We start from the raw sequence: 7,241 nt of genomic DNA on the forward strand, positions 1-7,241 counted from the left end.
GAACTTCTGAGATTCTGAGTAGGAGAGGTTTCAGTAGAGCTCTCTGGTCGTTTAGAGGAAGGGTGCAATGGAGGCTTTCTTCCATGAACCTTATGTTTACCCGCAGTGTGCTTTACTTTCTTTGATTTCTCTAAGGCAGGAGTGTAGGGTGTTCCCTTAACTTTCAGAGTAGCTAGCTTCCTTTCATTAACATCCTTCATTCTTTCCAAGGACTCGATGAGAGATTGATTTTGTTCAATCACAGTCTTGCAATGCTTTATTGCCTCATCAAGCTCCTTATTATGCTCTTCTATAAGCTCTTTTTCCATTCTACCTAGCATAGCTTCTCTACTCCTTTGAGCTGATAAAAACTCATATTCTTTTTCAGTTTTGACCTCAGTTGACCTGTCTTCATCACTGAATTCCAGTTTCTCTGTTTCTGCATCACTGGCTTCTTCTACTTTCTTTTCTTTTTCTACATTTTCAGACTCCTTTTTCTCTTCTGTTTCTTCCCCTTTTTCTTTTTCTGACTCTGCTTCCTTCTCAGCTACTGTCTCCTTCTATTTTTCTTCCTTCTTTTCCTCTTCTAATTTCCTTTCTTTCCCTTCTTCCTTTTGTGAATACTCAAATTTTGAGGCTCAAAAAGCCAGTTTTCCCGGACTGCGAATAATAAAATTTGCTACAGTAAATTTGACTTTGCCTACAGTAAATTTGACTTTGCTACAGTGCCTTTTTTTTTTTCGGACTACAAACAGTCCGGCCGGGCCGAAGCCCATTTTGGAAACTCGCCAAAAGTATGCCAATATGGTACTTGAAACGTTCGAAAAATTACGAGGATCGCAGAATTGGTCCCGGAATAATTTTTGGAGGTCCGGAACTCCCGGAAAAGCTCCTGGAGCGAGGTACAAGAGACACCACCGCAAACGGCGGCTCCGGCCGCCGGACACGGTGGCAGCGGCCGCCCTGGGCAGCCGCCCAGCTGCGGCGAAAGCAGCCGCCGACTCCGGCAGCAGCCCCGCCGCGGCAGCACCTGCCGCCCCACCTCCTAGGCGGCAGCTGCCGCCGACCCCGGCGACACCTGCCGCCCCAGACCCGTTTTTTGGCTATAAATAGGCCACTTACCCCTCCATTTGAGCTTGCTCGGTCCATGTTGACGGATGCTCCTTCTCCCCCCACGCTCTTTGCGATTTCTTTTACCGCTTTTTGCATTTTAATTCAATTTTAATTGTATTTTGTTGTGATACTTGGTCACTAAAATTGAACAAATTAAAATTAATTAATATTTTCCCAAACGAGGAGCTTAATCTGGAATTAAGAAGCGGTCGTCGATTAAATCAAGTACTTAAATGAAACTCTGCCTATTTAATTTTAGCACCTCATGCATGCTTCTCTTCTACTCCTAATAATTCTAAAACTGCATAAATGCATTCATATCATATTTAGACAAATAAACTGCCTCAATTAAAAACAATTTATGCTAAAGAGCCTAGTTAATTAATAACTACGGTTCAACTGCCTTATTTCAAATAAATTCGGCTTAAGTCCAATTAATCAATAATTGTGACTAAAAGCCTTAATCAATCACGTTTTAACAACAAATTGTTTAAATGTGATTAAGCTTAAATGCCCGATTAATTAATAATCGTGGTATTAAAGCTTAAATCCGACAATTTTGGCTAAAGAGCCTAGTTAATTAATAGCTACGGTTCAATTGCCTTATTTCGAACAAATCCGGCTTAAGTCCAATTAATCAATAATTGTGACTAAAAGCCTTAATCAATCACGTTTTAACAACAAATTGTTTAAGTGTGATTAAACCCGAACGCCCGATTAATTAATAATCGTGGTATTAAGGCTTAAATCCAACAATTTTGGCTAAAGGGCCTAGTTAATTAATAACTACGGTCCAGCTGCCTTATTTTCAATAAATCTGGTTTAAGTCCAATTAATCAATAATTGTGACTAAAAGCCTTAATCAATCACGTTTTAACAACGAATTATTTAAGTGTGATTAAACCCGAATGCCCGATTAATCAATAATCGTGGCATTAAAGCTTAAATCCGACAAAATTGGCTAAAGAACCTAGTTAATTAATAACTACGGTTCAATTGCCTTATTTTGAACGGTCTCACCTAAAAGTCCAATTAATCAATAATTGTGACCAACGGCCTCAATCAGTCTCGTCTAAAAGTCCAATTAATCAATAATTGTGACCAACGGCCTTATTCAATCACATTTTGGCAACGAATTGCCTACAGTTTAATCAATCACCTTTTGGCAATAAATTGCCTACGGTTTAATCAATTTTAGGCAAACAAATTGCCTATAAATAAGATTAACCATTTTTAGCGACAAATCGCTTAAATTAATCAATCAATCTTTGGCAAAATGCCTAAACAAAATGCACAAAGCATACATACACTCATGCACAAAGCATACACACACTCATGCATTAAGCATACACCTTCAAAGCCCTTTTAAAAAGGCCTATCGAACTACGTTGACTTTGATCTTTCATTCAAACGGAAGTACGTAGGCACGTTCAGGATTTAACCCCGAGCGGCAAGTCAAAATCACATAAATATTTTAATTGGTCCAATTATTTCATTCACCCTGCAAAGCATTCATTCTTTGGTTAGTTCATCAGCATGACATGGTCTCGGGATCCATCTCGGGTTTGCACACCATGCCTTAGACATTGGGATAATTAATCTAATAATTAGGTTAATTAGAATTGGAGTCAATTTAGGGTTTTTCCTAGTTTACCCGAAAATAATTAAACAAGGTGGCGACTCACACATTCACGTGCATTTCTGCCCTTAGTCATATTCATCATATGCCTATTTTCGGGGGAGGGGTTCACACCTTTAATTTCTCTTTCTTTTCTTCCTTCTCTATTTCTTCCAACTTAGCTTTTCCTTTCTCTTCTCTTTTCTTCTTTTTCTTTCTTTTGTTTCTCTTCTTTTTCCTTTTCTTCTTCTCCTTCTTCATCCTTCATTTTCAATGACCCACTGTCTAGCTTTGAAACATTGCAACCATCACTTTCAGAAACTCAAACACTAGTGTCAGCACCATTCCATAGGGTAGTTTCTTAGGATTATTTTGCATTTTGTCAAAGATGTTATGACACAGGTTGAAGGGTTTCTTCTCAACTATGTGCCAGATAATGCACAATTCAACCTGATTCACATATGTAAGTGAAGCACTTTTGGGATAAATATAATGCACAACAAGTTTGTACAACCACTTCATACTATCCGTCAAGTTTGAGCATTCAATGACACCCTGTTTATCTGCAGAACCCCTCTTAACAATTTTCTTCACAAATTCTTCCTTTTTGTATTCACTAACCCTAGAAATATCCTTAATTTTCATTACCCCAGACCCAGTATTTGGCAAATTAAAATTTTACTCAAGTCAACGTAAGAGAACGCTTTGATTTCACCCTCAAGTTTTACAGAAATTGACTCTATTCCACTAACCTTAAGAGAACCATAGAATTCTTTGACCAAATTCTCATAACATGGTCTGTTTAGCGTCAGAAAATCCATCCAACCTTGAAACTCAAAGAGTTCCCTGAAGTTGAACTCAGCATTCCCGAAAAATTTCCAATCAATGACATAAGAACGCATGAGAGGATATGGTGAAAGAACAGATTTACCTTTGTCGCGAGCCCTAGCTACTTGTTTATTTGATGTTGCAGTTTTCGCTTTTTCTTCCTTCGATTCTTCAACTGACTTTTTCTATTTTGACTCCTTTTGATTATATTTCTTTGATAGCCTTTTTAGGAGTTGGAGTTCTTGTTCAGTTAGAGAGTCGGATGAAGAGGTGAAACTTGATTCAGCCATTGTTGAGGTTTTTGACGCAGAGAACGGTTTAGGGTTTCGTAGTAAGAGAACAAGAGAGCAAGAGAGTAGTTAATAGAAAGAAAGAAATAATTAAGTGGCAAAATAAATTTTAGGAAAGAAGAATAAAATGAAAATAAAGAGCAATTTTTAGGGAAATTCAAATCGACAAATAACATAAGATAAAACCGCCAAAACTTAAATAAAATAAAGACGCAAAACCTAGTAAAACAAACACACAAAAGAAAACAAAATTTTGAATTTTGTCTAAAGCTAGATTCTGATAATGACATTAGAAAGTCATATCAGAGCAATACGCATTCCTTTTTAGATAAAAAAAAACGTTTTTCACAAACACACAGAATAAAGTATTAGAACATAGCCTGTCTTTCACTTTCTAATATAGAAAACAGTTTAGAACATACTTACAAAGTTCTAAAGTTAAGAGTTTAGAACTAACATACCGAGTTCTCTTCTAATTAAGCAGAATTGACTTTCATTCAAAGGTTTAGTAAAAATATCTGCCAATTGCTTTTCTGTAGGAATAAACTCAATCACTATGTCACCTTTTTGTACATGATCACGTATGAAGTGATGTTTGAGTTCTATGTGCTTGGTTCTAGAATGCTGGACTGGATTTTTAGATAAATTGATGGCAGTTATGTTGTCACACTTTCTTGGTACTATTTTTTATTTCAGTCCATAGTCTGCCAACTGTTGTTTGATCTATAAAACTTGTGCAACACAGCTTCCAGCAGCAACATATTCTGCTTCTGCAGTAGAAAGAGCAACAAATGTCTGTTTCTTGCTAAACCATGATACAAGGGCGCTATATAAAAACTGGCAAGTTCCAAACGTGCTTTTTCTATCTATTCTACTCCCTGCAAAATCAGAATCACTATATCCAATAAGATCAAATGTATCGCCTTTAGAATACCACAGACCCAAATTAGAAGTTCCACAAAGATATCTTAAAATTCTTTTTATGGCAATTATGAGATTCTTTGGGACACGATTGAAATCTAGCGCATAGACAAACACTAAAGTGTATGTCTGGTCTACTCGCCGTTAGATATAGTAAAGAACTAATCATACTTCTAAACAACTTGATATCCACATCCTTACCTTTTTCATCTTTTTCTAATTTTGAGGATGGACTCATAGGTGTACTACATACCTTGGCATTTTCCATTTTGAATCGTTTCAGCAATTCTCTAGTATATTTTTCCTGATTTATGAAAATTCCATTTTCACATTGTTTAATTTGAAGTCCAAGAAAGAAGTTTGATTCTCCCATCATCATACTCATCTCGAACTCACCCTGCATAATCTTAGAAAATTCCTTACAAAGAAGATCATTAGCAGAGCCAAAGATTATGTCATCAACATAAATTTGTACACCTAGAATGTCATGTGCTTTATTTTTGATAAATAGTGTTGTATCAACCTTTCCTCTTGAAAAACCATTTTCTAATAAAAACTTACTTAACCTTTCATACCAAGCTCTAGGAGCTTGCTTCAAACCATAAAGAGCTTTAGTAAGTTTGTAAACGTGATTAGGTTTATCAAAAATTTCAAAACCAGGAGGTTGTTCTACATACACTTCTTCATTTAGAAACCCATTTAGAAAAGCACTTTTTACATCCATTTGGTACAACATGAAGTTTTTAAAACATGCAAATGCACAAAGCATTCTAATGGCGTCAAGTCTGGCAACCGGGGCAAAGGTCTCATCAAAATCGATGCCTTCCTCTTGGTTGTACCCTTAAGCCACTAACCTTGCTTTATTTCTCACAACATTACCTTGCTCATCAAGCTTATTTCTAAACACCCATTTTGTTCCAATAATAGAATGGTTTTTAGGTCTAGAAACAAGTTTCCAAACTTGGTTAATCTCAAATTGATTTAGCTCTTCTTGCATAGCAAGAATCCAACTTTCATCATTTTGAGCATCTTCTAAATTTTTAGGTTCTAATTGAGAAATGAAAGCAATATTACCAAAATATCTCTTATATTGAGCTCTAGTCATCATCCTTTCTGAAGGATTATCCATAATGTCTTCTTGGGGATGATACTTATGGAAACGCCATTCTTTTGGTAATTGAGAATCTTCGTTTTCTGTTTCTGGCATTTGACTTTCAGCTGTATTTTGATCTTCATGTTCAACTTCTGGTTCAGCCTGATTATCAATATTCTGCCCACTTTCTGGCTGTTCTAGTTATTCATTCTGCTTTTCTTAATTAGAATCTACAATATCATCATTTTCTAAAATTCTAGATGTAGAGTCAGATTCATCATACACAACATGAATATATTCTTCTATAACTAGAGTCTTTTTATTAAACACCATGTATGCTTTACTATTACTAGTATATCCCAGAAAAATTCCTTTATAAAATTTAGCATCAAATTTAGCAAGATGATTTTTCTTTTTATCTAGAATAAAACATTTACACCAAAAATATGAAAATAACCAATATTTGGTTTTCTACCTTTGTATAGCTCATATGGAGTCTTTTTAAGTTTAGATCTTACCAAAGCCCTGTTTAGAATATTACAGGCAGTATTAATGGCTTCTGCCCAGAAATACTTTGGTAGTTTAGAATCACTCAGCATGGTTCTAGCCAATTCTTGAAGTATCTATTCTTGCGTTCCACTACTCCATTTTGTGGAGGTGTTCTGGGTGCTGAGAAGTTATGAAAAATTCCTAACTCGTTGCAAAAAGCATCGAATTTCTGATTTTCAAATTCTCCTCCATAATCACTTCTAATTGTAGATATGTTGTATCCTTTTTCATTTTGTATTCTCTTGCAAAGATGAACAAACGTGTCATATGACTCATCCTTATTTCTAAGGAAGAGTGTTCAGGTGAATCTAGAGTAATCATCTATAATAACAAATGCATAGAATTTTCCTCCAAGACTAGAAGGGGTGATAGGTCCGAATAAATCAAGTTGTAGTAATTCTAAAGGTCTAGAAGTAGATACCTTGCCCTTGGATTTAAAAGATGTTTTGATTTGTTTGCCCATTTGACAAGCATCACAAATGTGATCTTTTTCAAATTTCAAGTTTGGCAAACCTCGAACCAAATCTTCCTTAGACAGTTTAAAAATAAGGTGCATGCTTGCATGTCCAAGTCTTCTAGGCCATAACCAACTAGAATTATCAACAGAAACTAAACATATATCCCGGTTATGCATATCAGAGAGATCTACTAGGTATATATTCCCAAACCTTTTTCCAACAAATAAAGTTTTATTATCATGCATGTTCTGAACTTCATAATGAGGAGGTTCAAAGATCACTCTCGATTTTTATCACAAATCTGACTTACACTTAACAAGTTATAATGTAATCCTTCTACTGAGCACACATCTTCTATTGAAGGATTAGAACCTATGACACCAATACCAACG

The sequence above is a fragment of the Jatropha curcas genome, chromosome 1, assembly GCF_041381405.1.
Source record: "Jatropha curcas cultivar XTBG-Jc1 chromosome 1, XTBG_Jcur_1.0, whole genome shotgun sequence".
NCBI classification, from domain to species: domain Eukaryota; kingdom Viridiplantae; phylum Streptophyta; class Magnoliopsida; order Malpighiales; family Euphorbiaceae; genus Jatropha; species Jatropha curcas.